Genomic DNA, 18960 nt, shown 5'->3' on the forward strand with positions numbered 1-18960 from the left:
ATACTTAGGTTTGAGAATTTCCTTTGGTTTGACCCTCCTTGGCAGCTGTACCCTTACAAATTAAGCCGTTGGAGGAGTTGCCTGCCATTCAGCACAGTGATATCTAGCTGTTGCTTTGTCTCCCGCAGACACTTAGTTTACTATTCATTTTTTGATCTCAAGGACTGCATCTACCGTCATTTTAGAGATTTCTTCTTAGTTTCTGGACAGCTCATCCATCTGTCTTTCTCTGGTAATTTTCTGTGTGCCTTCCCTTAGTGCCATTTTGCAGCGTATCATTGCTCTCTGGAGCCTTATAGTCGGCTCCATAAAACTGGCTTCCGTCTGTCCCGCCCGGGTTCCCCCAGCGCCATCGCATGCTTCCCTGGCCTGCCGCTCACCAGGTCTTCCAGCCTCCGTTCATGGCCGCCTGCCCACTTGTAATTAGGACGGAGGCATCTCCAAACAATGTGCTCATTAACAAGACACAGTCGAAAAAAGTGCCTTTCTTATCGGTACGACTGGAGGGATGGGTTGAAAAATGATTTATTTTGAATGACTCTTTACAATTTATAAAGCAAATCTTAAAAATAAGATCAACTACTGGAAAGTAACTTCCCTTTATTAACTTCTAAGGAAAAAGGTTAACAGATAATGTCCTCAAGGTTCAGTGTCATAAAAGATCATGTCTTTTGACAATCATATCAGAAAAATAGTAAGAAGAGTAACTTATGCAAAAGAAGTCCATTTTTATATCATTGATAAAAAATACAGTTTGTAAAAAGTAGGAAGAGGCCGGGCGCGGTGGATCCCAAATCCCAGCACTTTGGGAGGCCGAGGCAGGCGGATCATGAGGTCAGGAGATCGAGACCATCCTGGCTAACATGGTGAAACCCCGTCTCTACTAAAAATATAAAAAATTAGCCGGGTATGGTGGCAGCACCTGCAGTCCCAGCTACTGGGGAGGCTGAGGCAGGAGAATGCTGTGAACCCGGGAGGCAGAGGTTGCAGTGAGCTGAGATCACACCACTGCACTCCAGCCTGGGTGACAGAGTGAGACTCCGTCTCAAAAAAAAAAAAAAAAAAGAGTGTTTTAAGCAATATTAGAAAAAGACATTGAAACAGTTTTCATGTGTGAAAGATGACAACAGTAAGAAAATTGAAGAGTCTAGAATATTTTAAATGGAAAATATTTAAGTTACTATTTCTAAGTGACAAAACTGGAGAGATGACATTAATTTGGGGGATTTTTGTGGAGAAAATAGTGGCATATTATCTTTGACTATTGTTATCAATATGCGTCATTTGTTACAAGCAATTTTTGAATATTTTGTATTTATTTTCTTACTCTAAGGACTTATATTTGGGATAGCATTAAAGGCATCCCTTTGAGTTTTCTCAGGTACTGGACATATTGTAATAGCACTGGGAATGAAGTGAGTGAAGACTAAAGCTGCATCCATTCTTCATCTTTTGATAACAAAACTTATTTTGTGATCATATCAAGTAATGATAATATTTCTGAGAGTTTGATCCTCTACTCAATTAAAGAGCAAAATTTTGATTTATCTGAGCTAATTGTAAAGATTGGGTTATTGTTTTCAATCATTTACCCCTCCCTGTAATAGAATTGTATAACCATACCCTTTATCTTGTGACTTTATGCTTCCCCTTTAAGAGGTCTCTTTTCCTATGCTAATGCTGAACTTGTGTGACTTGCCTTGGCCAATGAAGGAGAGCTGATATAACGTATGTCAGGTCCTACGGGGGCCTTAAATGTGCCTGGGTGGTTTTATTTGCCCTCTTGGAGATCCTCTCTGCCCCCATTAGGAAAGCATACCCCAATCAGCATCAGTTTCCGAGAGAGGGAATGTGGAAGGACCTTAGCCTGACCTGTATTCTAAAGTAAAAGCTACATTACCTGACCTGCAGACCTGGGAGGAGAAATATTTCACAATATAAGCCATTGAAATACTGGGAATGTTTGCTTCATGCCATTATTGCAGCAGACTCTTGACTTCTACATTAATCATGACACTTTTCTAGCCGGGGGCTGGTTTAGGTATGAACATATAACACTATTCTAGATGTGAGGGAAAATGTGCAGAGGGATGGGTTCAGGAAAGGCTTTTCCTGGCTGAGCTGATACACAGAAAGATTAACTTCAGGAAATGATCTCTTCCTACTGGGTCTGCATGATCATCTAGCAGCCATCTTACTACCATGAACTGGAGAACGAAGACTAGGACATTGAGGATGATTCAGGAAATCAAATAAACTGTCTCTAATAATGTTGTGTAAGTTGCTGAATTAATCAGTTTATTAAATCTGGAAATGTCATGAATTGGGACTATTATGTGCAACTGAAAGCATGTTAATTGATGCAAAGATGCAGTGCATATTAGACACAGACAATGGAGCAGATGTAAATTCATTTTTAGTTCTGTATAACTGTCAAGGGTTGGCAAAGAATTGTCTGTAAATGATTACATAGTAAATATTTTAGGCTTTGTAGGCCATATGCTTTATATTACAACTACTTAAATCTATAATTATAGTGTTTAGACAATAAATAAATAAATGGTGTGACTGTGTTAGAATAAAACTTTATTCACGAAATGACATTTGCTTCTGGTTGTACAGAGATGTAGGTACTCTGAGAACCTCTATGATATCAAACAACTAGATCCTAGATTTTAAAGTAATAATATTTTTTATATAGTTATAGTAAATGAAATGGGAGAACATCATCTACCAAAAAAAAAAAAAAAAAGCCACCAGGAACAGTAAAGTAAATGACTGTGTCAAACAAACAAACAGGCTGAAACTGGAGCTGGGGAAGATGAGCTTAAGGTCTCAAGGGGATGCAGACAGCCCTGTGATCAGTAGTCATCCTCAGGCCCAGAACAAGCTGGGCTGACTGAGCCACATATCCCTGAACTCCCGTATTAAGACATTGCCCATAAAGTGGACTAAATTAGCTCCAAGTCTGCGCCATCCTTAAATCTGAGAAGAAGCAGACATAATCTCTTTTTTACAGGCATGCAGAGAGAGAGAGAAAAAATGCATATAACTTAAAATTACTGACTTTTCAATGGCAAGGATTGAAGCAAGAAGACAGTGAAATCATATCATCAAAGGTATTTTTTTTAAAGTTAACTTACAATCTGACAAGAAATTATTGTTTATAAATGACAGTAAGATAAACTCATTTTTGGATATTAAAATAAAGAAAAAAACAAAAAATGGCAGAAATGGACCTTCACTAAAGGCACTTCTAAAGCGTATGTCTCCGGAGGAAGACAATGATACCAGAAAGGTCTGACATGCATAGAGAGTGAGAAAATATTATGGTAACATGTTTGAAAATAGAAATAAATATTGTTCGTACCCAGCTGTAATGAATTGAAAGTGTGAGGTTTAAAGATATAAAAACTAAAACGTAAGAATGTATACATCTGAGGTAAATGAAATAATCCAACTTTTTTTTTCTTTACAGACAGGATATCACTGTGTTGCCCAGGTTGGTCTTGAATTCCTGAGCACAAGGGATCCTCCCTCTATAGCCTCTCAAAGTGTTGGGTTTACAGGTGTGAGCCACCACAACTAGCCGAGTAATAAATCTTTAAAAAATAGTTGGAGAAACAGGAAAAAAAAAAAAAAACAGAAAGCAAAGAAACCGATAATTAAAAGTCTTAACTGAAATTTAAAATAAGCATTAAAGATGAAAAGGAGCGATGAAGACAAATTTTTGAAGACTAAGAATATAGATAAACCAAGAAATAGAGAAGTCACAAATAAATATTAGACAGGAAATTTAAGAAAAATAATGCTATAGCAGAAATTTAAAATGAATTAATTTGTCAGAAAATAGAAATTTAAAAAATATATAAATTATTGGTGGGCGCCTGTAGTCCCAGCTACTCCGGAGGCTGAGGCAGGAGAATGGTGTGAACCCGGGAGGCGGAGCTTGCAGTGAGCTGAAATCCGGCCACTGCACTCCAGCCTGGGCGACAGAGCGAGACTCCGTCTCAAAAAAAAAAATATATATATATATATATATATATGTATATAAATTATATAAAATATATACAAATTATATAAATTAAATATATAATTTATGTATAAATTAAAAATATATATAATTTAAATGAAAGCTGTTTCAGAAAAAATAAACTGTTATTTATTTTCTCTAAAAGTTATAGAGCAAATCAGGCTGTTTCATTATAGGTTAGTTAACCTAATTTGACCCATAACTTTAAATAAACTGAATTTCAGTTTAAATCTTATTTCCTAAAAACAAACCAACCAACAAAAACCTTTGAAAAGGTCGTTACCCATCGATAATAAAATTATTAACAAACCAAAAAATACATTGTTACACAATTATCCTGGAAAATGGGTAAAGGACTTCTACTAATATATCACAGTATACAAAATTCTTATTTACAAAATGTAAGCAGAATTCTGTTTAAAATCAGAAAAGAATAATTGCCACCAATTCTGTTTACTATTATAATGGAAGACCTAGCCAATGCACTAAGATAAGAAAAATAAATTGATGACTTAAGAATTGGAGGGCCTTTTTTTAAAAAAAAAACTGTTATGACTTGCATATTACATACTTGCTTACGTAGAAAACTAAAAAACAGAAAAATAATGGGGTATAACTTGGATTGCTGTATTAATAAAATTTTGGTCATAAAATATTAGAAGAAACTCTAGGCATTTCAAGTATGAGATACTTTATTACAGAGGTAAATGATTAGTATTTTAAAGGGGTGGTAGGACCAAAGACAAGAAAATTCACTCTGCACTCTCAAGTTTACCACAAGAATTGAGAGAGTCTGGAATTTGTAGTAACAAAAGAAAATCAAAGGAAACCACCAACCATTATCACAGCTGCCTTTAGTGTGATAGTAGTGCAAGTAATTTCAAACAGTAAGCACTGCTATGTATAATGGCTCATGCCTGTAATCCAAGCTACACTGGAGGCTGAGGCAGGATTGCTTGAGGCCAGGGGTTCAAACCCAGCCTGAGCAACAGTGAGACCCCTGTCTCTAAAAAAAAGTTTTGGAGTAAAAAAAGTATGTATATAGTAATCACAGAATCCAACACCAAATATAACATCTGTAAAGCCCACACCAGGTCTCTGTAGAGGACTACGTGCTCGCAAATGAGGCGTTCCCAATAAGTCCTGCTCTTGCAAACGAAGCAGGGCGTTCCCGATAAGTCCTGCTCTTGCAAACGAAGCAGGGCATTGGGGGCTTGTTTGTGTGTAAACATCTTGAAAATCCAGAAAGTCAGGGAAAGGTCAGAAAAACAACAATGTGTCTTGTGACTTGGCAACATTCCACAAAAGACTGTATAAAATAAAGCAGAGCGCGCCATTCGAGGCGGCCGCCATGTTTGTCTTGTCTTGTGTTGTCTTGTGTGTTCATTCCTTTGTTTAAGAAACATGCGGACCCCAACAGGTCTCTGCTACCAAGGAGCAATAATAACACTTGAAGACTGGTTATGTTCCCTCTTCCAGATAAAACCAATGCCTCTCATTGGCAAGGGTTTCAGCATTTATTAAACAGAGGTAAGCATAAAAAGATAGCTCAATATTGCTGAGTTGTTAAATAATTTATAACAAGTGCCTTAAGGAAAATATATAAAAATGAATTTTTAAACACAGCAGCAGGTAGTACAAATGAAGTTTTTAGAAGTTGCTTTTATGGTGGCAGCCAAAACTATAAGACAAGTAGGAAGAAGCCAATTAAAATTTGTACAAAAATGTGATAAAGCTTATTTGAAGATATTAAAATCCATGCAGATGAGAATTGCTATATTAATAGATATCTTTAAAAAAAAACTTTTATTGTTATAAAACACTTAGCCCGAAAGCTACCCTCTAAAATTTTTAAGTATACAATACAGTATTGTTAACTATAGGTACTATAGCTGTACATTGGAAGACCTCTAGAGCTTATGCAACTTGCTTATGTGGAACTTTATGCCTGTTAATTAGATAGACTATCTCAATGTTTTATGTATGCCAATTTTCACAAAACTGATTCATAAATTTGATGCAATATAAAAACAAAAACTGTTTTCATCCACATAACTTGACAAACTGATTCTAAAATTTGCATGAAAGAGTAAGGGCAAATAGTAAACAAAGTATTGATGAAGAAAAAAATGCTGGTAGGAACTTACCCTTCCTAATATCAATATTTATTAAAATTAAGATAATAGTGAATACAATGGCACCAGCATGAACAAATTTTAAAAATGTTACAAAAACAGACCCACTCAGACATAAAACTTGGCATAGAACAGAGATACTCTATTCAGAACCCCAGGGAAAGAAAGGACTATGCAGTAAATGGCACGAAGGCAAATGGCTAACCACATGGATACAGTGAAGTTGGGTTCCTACCTTGTAATTTATGAATCTGACTCTAATTTTGATGTTTCACTGGAGACAACTTTGAACCCCACCACTCCCACTTTTCCTCTTACCCTCCAAGTGGACAAGCTGCTAAGAAAGTCCAAGTGTTCCCTCCATTGGCACCAGCAGGCGGGAAGTTCACGTACAAAGGGCAGGCTTGCTGGATGGCATCCTCATCTCAGCCACACCCTGACCAACATAAAAACCCAAAGCCAGTCTCCTTTTCTGGCTTTCTCAACCCACTTTTGGATCTGGTTGGGAGCCACGCTGCTCAATACGTAATAAACCATTCTGAACGAAAAAAATTAAAACATAGATTGGAAACAATCTGATGTGTAAATTTGCAAAAGACATGGACATATAAAAGAGAAATTATACACAAAATATAGATGGATAAAATTTGTTCAACTGCATTAGTAATCAGGAAATGCAAACTAAAATGGCGTTGAGATACAGTTTTATACCTATTACATTTCCAAAATTAAATCGTAGAATACCAAGTGTTGGAAATGATATAAATCAATCGGAGCTCCTAAACCCTTTAATGAAGGAATAAATTGATATAACCATGTTGGAAAACAAGATGGAATTATCCTTCAAGTAGAATACTCACCTACTGTATTAAAATAAATTTCCACTGCTAGATTTATCCTCTAAAGAAAAGATCTAGTTTTGCATGTGAAAATGAAGTTCTGTACAAGAATGGCCAAGGCAGCTTTGTTCATAATGAATAAAACCAAAAACTAACAAAAATATCATTCAATGGAAAAATTAAGACATTACACTCTGTGCATGTGATGGGATTTCATAGCAGTGAAAAGGAAGGGTCTACAGCTACATACAATGCGTGTGATTCTTTCCAATACAGAGAAAAAAAATCTAATTTAGAAGACCAAATGAAGTGTGATTCAATTTCTATACAAATTAAGAGCAAGCAAAACTAATGTTTTACGTAGAGAAAAAAACATATGTGCAATAAAATTGTGTTTTTCAGAAATAGTACATGATTCAAGCATGAAATCTAGGACAGCGATTATCTTTTCAGGGGCATGAAGAATGCTTGGGGAAATACAAGAATTCTGGCTCTTAGGTTGGGTACTGGTGTGATATTCATTTTAAAAATTGTGTTCTATTACATATACAACTTCTTACTCTCTTTCATATGTATCAATTAGTACAGGAACTATAAAGAAAATGACCCCCCAAAAAAAAGGAAACTGAAAAAAATTTATTGGGAGGAAGTGGTGGTGTATAGATTTATCTGTTGTGAGTAACAAAAAAACCCTAAAATTTGTAAGTGAAATAGTTAAAAATAAATTCGACTTGTTTTACTATCCAGAAAGTTATTTGAAATCATTTTTTACATAAGTGGCTTTAGACATTGTTATCCTTTCTAACATTATGTATTTCTTAATAATTTCAAGGCTAAGGATTAAAAATTTGGAAAAGCAACATATAAAATAGCAAACTTAATTTCTGCCTTTCTCCTTTTCACAAGTGCTTTTGTTCATTTCTCTCAGCAATATATGTCTAGGTTGGAGTTCAATCCGCTGCCACCAGCATGTTATTTATAAGTAGAAGAATATTTTTGTCTCACTTAAAGCCAAACAAAATAAGCCAGAAAGCACATTGTGACAGGGAGAAAAATTAAAAGTTGAAAATAGGTTTCTCTTTATCTATGGCTAATCTCCCCAGGATAACAGACCATCAAAATGTTATGTTCTGTGACAGCCTGGGTACAATTTTTGGAACATTTTTTTCTCATTGGAAATTAAGCTTCTGGGAAGCCATTCATCCTGAAAACACTATTGTTCTCAGTTGCATTGCTTTTCTTCATTGTTGGGTACCTGTTATTCCATGGTTGTTATGCACACATAACTTACTCCTTTTTAATTATTTTGGCCTTTTGTTGAGATCACAATGGAAAGATTCATTTAGAAGACTACGGGAATAAAAAGTCTGTTTTTTTTTTTTTTTCTTGCTCCGAATCATCAATTACAATACACTCAAAAATTTTACTGACTTTCTATCATGAGCTTGTGCCCACCTGAGAGGAGACATTTTATTACTAATTTTTTTCCCCCATTTAGTTTTTCTATTGTGGTTCTCTGTCCTTCGATATAATGGCTGCATTTATTTTTCTTTTTCGGCTGTTGTTCTTTAGTTAGCTGTCATTAACCAGTCTATTATTTTCTCTCATTCCCACTGGGTTTCTCGTTATTGTCTGTAAGTCTACCCTCAAGAAACTGCTGTATCACCGTACTCTTCTAATACTCTAAGAATTCTTCTTTATATGTATCTGCTCCTATTTTCTTCCTCGGTGGTTGTTCAGCATTAATTCAGGAGAATTCAGAGAAAAATAGATACTTTTGTTCCTGTTGTTGCTTAAGTGTATGCTATTGTAAGCCACTGAGGAAAACTTATGTTTTAGCCATAAAAAGCTGAAACTCCAAATTCTAGCAGTCATAGAAGATCTGAACATCAACTAGAATTGCATGTCTATTTAAAGCTTACCTAGATCCCCTATGGTTTTCTGGGAAAAGAAATGGTAACTAGCCGACTTACTTATTCCTATCTGCCCCTGATGCATTGTTCCTGCAAAGGATTGGCAGAAATCTGAGATTCCTTTTAGGTCTTGTTTTTTCATCGACTGCCTTTGAAACCTGGTGTTCATGCTGAACAGGCTTTTCAGATCATAATTGGGATCATCGTTGTAATAATAACAATCATAGCAAGCACCATTATCAGCAACTAATCTTTATTACACTTATGATTCCTGAAACTGTGAAGCACCTTAGAATAGAAATTAGATGTATTTTTTAAAATCAGTCATTCTCTATTTCTCTAGTCCACATCTTTCTCTCTATCACAGTACTTTCTTTCTTTTCCTCTTTTTCTTCAGTCTTTCTATTATTAAACCGAGGATGACTTTATTATATCCAGGTATAGCTAGAGCAGCCCTGGCTTACACCCTTTAGACAATTATAGTTATTCATAGAACTTCCTCTCTTTTCACAAGTTTTCCATTTGGGGGACATTATCCATTACATCGTTTAAAATCCCACAGCAGGTTCATCCTACCTTTATGAAACTATGCTGAAATGCTAGCAAACTCATAAGTTGCATTAAGACAGAGATACCCATGAAAGAAAATAAAGATGAGTGAAGTGGAGGGATATGAAAAAGATCACCACTGCTGCCCGTTTCCATTTTTAATATAAAAACCCGGTTAAAAATATTCTCTCTCTTACTGCTGCCTTCTCTTTCTTGTTAGCTGTTGAGATTGTATTTGATTATCTATAACAGAAAATTCAAAATGTAACTGGCTTAAATGCACAAGGGTTTACATCAAATAAAAAGTGGTCCAGATGAAAAATGTCCAAACTTGATACTGCATCTTGCATTTCATCAGAGACCAACTCTTTATCTGCATAAGCATACTCCATGTGACTTCTATTCTTGAGGTCATCTCAAGATCCAAAATGATTGCTGGAGCTCCAAACTTTATACCTACATTACCACCAAAAGGGAAAGAGGATGAAGAGTAACGAAACACATAATACAATTATTTCACAAACTACCTATTCTTCCTTTAATGTGCCATTCCTGAATTCCAGCTTTACAACTTTTATTATCATAGTCGGAATTTGGTCACACCTAAGGAGAAAAGTTACACCTAAGGAAAAAGGGAGATTATAGTTAAGTTGTTTTGGGGTTTTTTATTTGTTTGCATTCTCAATCTTGCAGATGTCCTCTTAGCATGCAAAAGTAGTGTGATAGACATTGGGAAGCAAAAAGTTGTATCTCTGCAACATCCTCTAACATACCACAGTATTCCAGAGTGTTTTTGGCACAGGGTCTCTGCCAGACTCTCTGGGCAAAGCACTCAACAGTTGTGAAACTTGTGAGAGTTATTTTCACCTTACTATGACCCAGCTATCTAAAGGAAAACTAAGATAACTTACTTACAAGGGATGTCTTGAGGGTTAAGAGGTCATATATGCAAGGTCCTCTAAATAGTGCCTGACATATACTGTTCATTCCATAAATATGGTCTACTTTTTGTTATGATATGCTCACCATTTAACAAATACATTTTTACAGTCCCTTCGTAACTCCCATTGACTTACACATTCAATAACATATCCCAGATACATAGGTTTTCAGAATACCTATTTTGAATTCAGAAGTCTACATCTAATTATGTGTTACATTTAGTAAAGACTTGTCTATTAAGTTATAGTCAATTCCCTTACATTGCCTCTAAATCTCAAAACTTCACAATAAGGAAATTAAGATGTTTCAAAATTTCGACACGCAGTCAAGTTGGTGTCCAGGGACATTTACTTCGAAACAAACTGGCAGGCTGTCTCCCAAAAGGTCTCATAGGGTAAAATGGATCATGCTGGTGAATGTATGCAAGGTTTGGCTCTCATCCATGCAGGCTCAGAAATCTTTTAATACACGCTGCGAGGGAATTAGTCTCTCAGGTTGCCTTTCACTAACCAAATTCACAAGCTTCAATTTATAATGACAAATATAACCATAATAGAGACTGGAACTCTCTCAGATAACCAGGCTTACCCAGGAAAAATAATTTTCCACAGATTGGTATTTGTTGAACATTGAATTAAAACAACAACAAAACACTTAATGTTTAAAGCCAAAGGCAAAGCTTTAAAATGGCAACAGAGTAGTCGATGTTGACGTTGTATTGTATTTCACTTCCTGGTTCCTGAACAGCACCCGGTGTCCATGTTTCTCGGCTTTTCTTGCTTTTGAAAGACATGTTCTTTCCTTAGATGCTCAATGCATTCAATTAAGGTTCAAGAAAAGCCTTACATGTTTATAAGCCATTCTGTCTTTTACTACATGTGACTGTCAATTTATGCTTTGTATAACTTGACTTGTATAACTCGATGTAAAAAGTCTGCTTATCAAAGAGGACCTGTCATTCCCTAGTTCATGGAGATCTTTCACCACAGTTCACAAACAAAACAACAAGCTCAAGGCATAATTATCCATTTTATGGATAAGAAACCAAGCCCTGCTGAAATTCGCTAAAGTCCCAACAGCAACAAGTAAAAGAAGTGGCATTAGGCCAGGTGCAGTGGCTCACATCTGTAATCCCAGCACTTTGGGAGGTTGAGGTGGGTGGATCATGTGAGGTCAGGAGTTTGAGACCAGCTTGATCAACATGGAGAAACCCGTCTCTACTAAAAATACAAAATAAGCTCGGCGTGGTGGCGCATACCTGTAATCCCAGCTACTTGGGAGGCTGAGACAGCAGAATACCTTGAACCCAGGAGGCGGAGGTTGCAGTGAGCCGAGGTTGTGCCATTGCACTCCAGCCTGGGCAACAACAGCCAAACTGTGTCAAGAAAAAAAAAAGGAAAAGAAGTAGCATTAAACCAAGTCTATCCAACTCCATGCCTTTTCTTTTATAACAGTGATTTTGCTAAAGATTCTTCTAAATCTTTTATTTCACTGTAGTTTATTGCTTAATATCTATCCATGCCACATATCACCTAAAGTTTTGTCATTTAATATATATTCATTTGTCTGGATGGAAACAGAAACATGAGGGCATGATTTGGCAAAAGCATTAGGTAAACTGAATGGATTATGCACCAAACACTTATAGATAGATGCTTCACAGCAAACAAATATTCCCTAAGGATAGTAACCTTCATAATCATTACTTCTTGCTTCTCGTCTTACTGTCTGATTCAAAAAGCCTATTTGCCAGCAGGCCTTCTTCTTGTCTTTGCTGCAACAGCATCTTTGCATTGTGGTGAGCCAGGTGGTTGCACTAAGATAATGCAGTCCATCTTCACAAAACAATAGTGGAATCAAGCATGATTGAAAATTATGGACAGTCCAATTTGTCACAGCTCAGTATAATAGTCCCAGACTAGTATTTAAGCAACAAGACTGACATAATCAAGATTCCACTTCTTGTGGGGCCAAGCAGGTAGAATTTACTGAATAAAATTAACAAATTTTGTGTCACATTTTACTCCCTCATAATTGCATAGACTTTAAATCCAGTCTGACATTTGGAAACATGATCTATGGGGTCAAACGTAAAAGCAAGTCCATAGGACCAAGGAATATTTTCGATATACAAAGTCCCTAAAAGAGAGGCTAACTCAGCTTTCTATGCAAGATAGGACATAGTTCTCCAAACTTTATAATAAAAAATTTCTCATTTCTTTTTTAAATACAACAAATAACAAGGAATTTACAAACACACAGAGTAAGCCATTCTTTTGGAAAAATATAATTGATATAATGTTTTTTATATTAAGGCAAAAATTCTTTAAAAAGCACTGAATAGGCCAAGCACAGTGGCTCACGCCTGTAATCTCAGCACTTTGGGAGGCTGAGGCGGGTGAATCACAAGGTCAGGAGATCAAGACCATCCTGGCTAACATGGTGAAACCCCGTCTCTACTAAAAAAATAAAAAAATAAAAAAAAGCACTGAATAGCGTATCTGTGTTCAAGCAATGATAGTTGCTGAGTATTCTAACATGGTTAAGGGGTCACTAATACAGACTCCCTTCTCAAAAAATGTCTCTAACCCTCCCTTATGTGGCAGAATTGTAAGTATCTCTACCTTCCCTGTACTCATTCCAGATTATCAAAGTCTTTCTAAAAATATGTTTGCAAAAGTTAAATACATCACTCCAGGTATTATCCGCCTCATATTCAGTATTCCTTACCATGAACACAGTATGTTTGTTAAAAATATATAAGATAATGACTTTTTTGGCTATCATGAGCTTAGAGTCAAATAGATCACTGTAAAGGATTCTAATATCTGACTGTTGTTGAGTGCTCACTCTGTTCCAGGTGCTATCTTAGAACAGTTCTATGAACTGGGTACTAGTATGAGACTCACTGTACAGATGAGGAAACTAAATCACACAAGCATTAAAAGAAGCTCACCAAATGTAAACCAGCTATTAAGTGACAGAAATAAATTTTAATTTAGGCAGTCTGTCTCTAGAGAACCAGCTGTTAACTATTACTGTAGATCAGTGGTTATCCAAAACTCTAGACCAGCAGCAGCATCTAGTACTTGGTGGAAATACAATTTGTCAGGCCCCACTCCAGATCTACTGTCTCATACTCTGGGGGGTAGGTTGTAGTAAACTGTATCCCAACAAGCCCATCAGGCAATTTTGGTGAATGCTAACATTTGAGAATCCCCTGTCTATGCCACATCCATACTGGTCCTTAAAAATTTAAGGCACACAGAATAGTCAACCAAGAAGACTAGAAACAAGTCTTCTGAACGATGACAGGTAGTATACTTGTAAGCTGTAAACTAGAGAGGCTCAGGAAGCCACACATGGGAATGCAGACAACAGATTTTTAAAGAGCAATTCACCCGCTGTAAGTATAACATCAACACTTCTTTTGAAACATTGTGTCAACATAAAGAATTTATCTTTTGCTGTTAATATTCAACATCTTTGAAAAAACACTTCAGCTTCTTAACAGAAGTAGAAGATTGAACCATTACCACCCCACATAACTGTAGATGCTAAAGCTTACATGACTTGTCTATTTATTAGGATTTAATAGATTTATCTTTAATGATTATTTTCTCAGCGATCATAAAACTCCAGTCTGTAATTCTATGACTAAATTCTTATCTCCAAAATCTCATGGGTGGAAATCTCTTTACTTGTCATAGCATAGTAAAGATAATTAAATCTATGCATTTTTTAGAACTACTTGAAGAAATATCTCATTGAATCAATTCAAGGTTATTAAAATCTCTAGGGTAATGTACTATGGTACTTCTAAAAGGCTACTGCTAAATCAATCACCAAGATTTGGGAGTTATAATTATTTTATCATTTATATGAAATTATAACATATGATTATCAGTTCCTAGTATAGTTAAGTCACAACCATCACCAGCCAATTACAATTTATAGGTGCCATAGGTATAGAACCAGTCAAAATATATCTAGATGCACTAATTGGCCCTATAATTTAATAAGACAGTCTCATCGAGACTTACATGCACCTGCCAAATTGCTGCCCGTGGCAAGAATAAAAGTCAACCAGCAATTCCTATTATATTTTTTTAGGGTACTTGTTTTCTTAAAATTACTTAATCCAAAAATATCCGCAGGAAGAGTGAACATACTTAACTGCTTGGTTTTAATGGTGGGAAAACATGCAGAATCAGAGTTCTCTATACATGTAAGATATGCCAATAATAATCCAATTATTTCCAATTATTCTCCAAAATGTGGATGGTGAGGTAGAAGCTGTGAGGTGAGGTAGAAGGTTAATAAAAAGAGCACTTAGTGTTAGAACCAGAAGACTTGGGTTGTTTACCACATGTGTGTAACCTTGGGCAACTCATCCCAGCAGCTCGGCTTTACTGTCTTCCATGGAAATGACAACACTGATGCTTTCTTTACCACAGAAGATGTGGAGGAGGATTCATTGAAATTTTTAGAGAAAAACTTATGTAAAAGGTACAACTCAGCTTAAATGAATGATTGTAAATTATTTTAATAAAACTATTATTTTTTCACCTCTCTTCCTAGGGATTCATTTTCATTATCCCTTAAATTGGGAGGATATTTGCTGATTTTTCTTTTTGCTATTGCATAAAATAAAAAGAATAATCAGTTTACCAAAATAATAACTTTGGTTTATATAGTGATTCTCTTTAATACTGTCTTACAAATAAGGTAAAAGAAAATTAATACTCAACCAAGGCATGTGTATAAGCAGGTTTAAGTGAGAGAATATGTCTTTGATAGTAACAGTTTTAGGGATCCAAAGATCTAAAAGTATATTGCTGATAAGGATTTGCAAGTAGGTATAAAATTGCATGGGCCAAAGTGTGTTTTATTATGAAGATATTTTCAATACAGAATTAAAAGTGGAAAAAAAGCCAATTTCCTTTTCTTTTATGAAATTGCATTTTATCTATGTGTTTATATATAAAGATAATAAGAATAGCAAGAACAAATATAAATTTTTTATCATTTCATGAAATCTCCATCAGTAGACCTTGTACTTAACTGCATTTCTACAACAGCAATATAAAAAAGTAAAATAAGCCTCCAGGTTGAATGGACTCTTATCTGGTTGATAAATATCTTTATGCACCTATCTTCTTGCAGGAGTCCTCCTAAACCATAGTTGGACTAAACAAGAAAGGAAATAATCAAATATACTTCATTCAAAAGCATCACAGAGCTCCAATCTTTTCATTCTCCTCAAATCAAAATATATCTCTCATCACATCTTTACATAGATATAGATAACCTTTCCTTTTATGACATTATCATTATCTGAATTTATTTTTCTGAACATCAATTATGTAAATGGAAAAACTACTTCCAATAAAAACGAGTAACTCTCCTTAGGGAGCTGACAACATAAAGGAATGTTGTTTGTATTAAAAGTGCAATTCTAGCTGAGGTTTTATTTTTTAAATACCTAATAATCCAAATTATCACAAAGTTGAATCTGCTCCCTGGTGGCATATTAGAAAGCTGTATTCACAAGGACACTAAATAAGTTACTATTAGGTAAGTTTCTAGTCAGCATAGAGCCAAAAATCTGTTTTTAATTGACTTAATATTTTCTTGTGGCAGGAAAGAAGAAACGTGATTGGAACATTTGGAGATTTAAAAACTGTATCAGTTGTGTTATTTAATTTAAAAGAGGGTTACAATTTATACATCCATATTTTAAAGCTAATCATGTTACTAGCAATCCTTTATGGAGACATAGTTGTCATAATAATTTTGAATCAGAATACTCACAAAAGTCAAGTTTGTATTTTCCAGAAGTAGCAATAGAGTAGGGAAATAATGTTGAATATATTTTGATGGGGACAGTCCAACATGAGGCTGCATAATTAGATGAAGAAGACACCAACACAAAACAAAGACAACATTTGTTGACTCAAGAGAAGTGGTCCTAAAGTTAAAGGAATTCAGCTTCATGATCAGGATGTTATTTGTTGTACCTAATTTTTTTATTCTTTTGGTAAAAATAATTATTTCAGGCCTCTGACTAAAACTTTGGGCATGTATTAAGAGTCTCACTTGAGGCTCAAAGGTCATAGTATGAGGATATCGGTGAGGTTTATCTTCTGAAACACTAGCTGCTTTCAGCATCCAACTGCCATTTCCAGGTTCCAGAATCACCATGTTACCTTCTGCCTTCCCAAGGCCTCTGTTTATCACTGAAGTAAGAAAGAACTCCTCAAAATCAGGAGGTCCATAAAATGTAGCGGTAAAGATCCCATGTTTGCCGTAGATTTACATTTCTGTTATGCCCCTTATTCGTACTGTGAACTTTAAGAAACTAGTTAACGTGATTGAGGTTTTTTGTTTGTTTGTTTTTCCTTCATTTGGCAGGTGATATCAAATGATCCCAAGTGAGGGTCCTGGAATAATAAAATATAGCCTTGTGACTTAGAGGCCCAGAGGAGTGAATTTCAGGAAGGAAAATATGGTCAACCATATCTAATTCTGAAAAGTGGTCAAGTAAAGTGAGTATCAAAAGATACAGAGATCACTGAAGACATTAAAGGCATTGTTAGTCTACCACTTCAGAGAAGGGAGGGTAAAAAGAAAAATCAAAACTCTAGAATGAGATGGATTGGAGAAACTCAAAATGTGAAGTGCTAGAGATGGTGAATTTCAAATGAACAAAAACTTTAAAGTAGGATGAGGGAATTGAGAGCACAGAAGTAGCGAATAGAGGTAAAATTCATTGATAACTCCAGATCTAGACCGTGAGATACACAGCATTTGGAGGAATGAGCAGTTCACTTGAAAGGACTACAGGGGAATTAGTTTCCTCAGGGAGAACTAGGATTCAGGTATGGCAAGGAGAGGGAGAACATCCTACAGTAAAGTTAACATATAAGAGAGATTACTGAAGAATTAAAGCTCTGTAGAAAAGTTCAGGAGTGAGAGAAGGATGGAGATCTAAGTCAAGACAAGAAGCACAGAGCACGTATTATGATCTTGACAGATTCACAGGTGGACGGAGAGATCTGAAGAGTCTTGGCCTGGACCATTATGCCGGAAACATAAGGCAGGCCCTAGGACTAATGAATGAGCTTTTTTGTCTCACTCGACCTTGTTTTATGTCACACTGGGGCATGATATGGTTCCACTGTGTCCCCACCCAAATCTCATCCTGAATTGAAGGTCCCATAATTCACATCAAACTAGAGTGCTGATTGCTGCCTTTTTACAGAGTGCCAACTGGTGCATTTACAATCCTTTAGCTAGACATGGAGTGCTGATTGGTGTGTTTACAATCCTTTAGCTAGACACAGAGTGCTGATTGTTATGTTTACAATCCTCTAGCTAGACAGAAAAGTTCTCCAAGTTCCCACTTGACCCAGGAAGTCCAGCTGGCTTCACCTCTCATCAGGACTGAAGACAATGTACATGTGTGAGTTTTCAAATGGACAGATGTGAGGTCATCTGATTCTAGCATAGGATCACTAGAGAAGTAAGGTCTCTTCACCACTAAATCTGTGGCAAAAAACTATGCCTGTAATCCCAGCACCTTGGGAGGCCAAGATGGGCGGATCACTTGAGGTCAGGAGTTCGAGAACAACCTGGCAAACATGGTGAAACCTCCTCTCTATTAAAAAATACAAAAATTAGCCAGGTGTGGTGGCAAGTGCTTATAAGCCCAGCTACTCAGGAGGCTAAACCAGAAGAATCTACTGGACCCGGGAGGCAGAGGTTGCAGTGAGCCAAGATTAGACCACTGCACTCCAGCCAGGGTGACAGAGCAAGATTGTCTCAAAAAAAAAGAAAAGAATATACCTAATGTAAATGACGAGTTAATGGGTACAGCACACCAACATGGCACATGTATACATATGTAGCAAACCTGCATGTTGTGCACATGTACCCTAGAACTTAAAGTATAATAATAATAAATTTAAAAAAAAGAAAAGAAAAAAAATACCTGGTACACAGGACACCCTCAATAAATAGTAGTTAAATAAATGAATGGATTATTATAACTGCCTTCTCATCAAGATTCATTTTTCTTATGTTTTCCTCACCCTGACTACACCACCAGTTAGAATGTTCACATAGAAGTAAGCCTGCCTTTTTCGTTTTTTATCCTCAATAACTAATAATCTCATACAAATGAAAATCATTAAGACTAGAAACACTTATAAATATTAAAATGTGGCAAAGGAAATGGAGATTTGCTAAGCATCAGGGAGGGTCTAGTTATTTCATTAATAGCTGAAATTTTCAAAGGTGTCTAATCATGAGAGCCATTTTTAGGGGCTAAATGTTTTAAAAATTGAGAAAATCTCTTCAAAGAAGCTAAAAATTTAGAGAAAAAAATCTATTTAATCTGATTATTTTCTTCACTTGAAGAAATTGACACACAAAGAATATGACTTCTTGGCAAATATTTAATTTTGCTGCCCTTCCTCTCTGCACTATTTCTTTCATCAATCCCGGTAGTGTCCACATCCTTGAGAGGAATCTGGCCAACACCCTGG

At 35.9% G+C, this 18960-nt stretch overlaps 1 long non-coding RNA gene across 1 annotated transcript; it reads left to right on the forward strand.

The window, feature by feature from the left end:
- Window positions 1–1252: 1252 nt before the first annotated feature.
- Window positions 1253–18055, forward strand: LOC108586160. The gene is made up of 3 exons (XR_001903064.3): window positions 1253–3119; window positions 14814–14920; window positions 16826–18055. It is a non-coding gene; the product is annotated as an uncharacterized LOC108586160 (long non-coding RNA).
- Window positions 18056–18960: the final 905 nt, after the last annotated feature.

Source organism: Papio anubis, chromosome 3, assembly GCF_008728515.1.
Source record: "Papio anubis isolate 15944 chromosome 3, Panubis1.0, whole genome shotgun sequence".
NCBI lineage: Eukaryota > Metazoa > Chordata > Mammalia > Primates > Cercopithecidae > Papio > Papio anubis.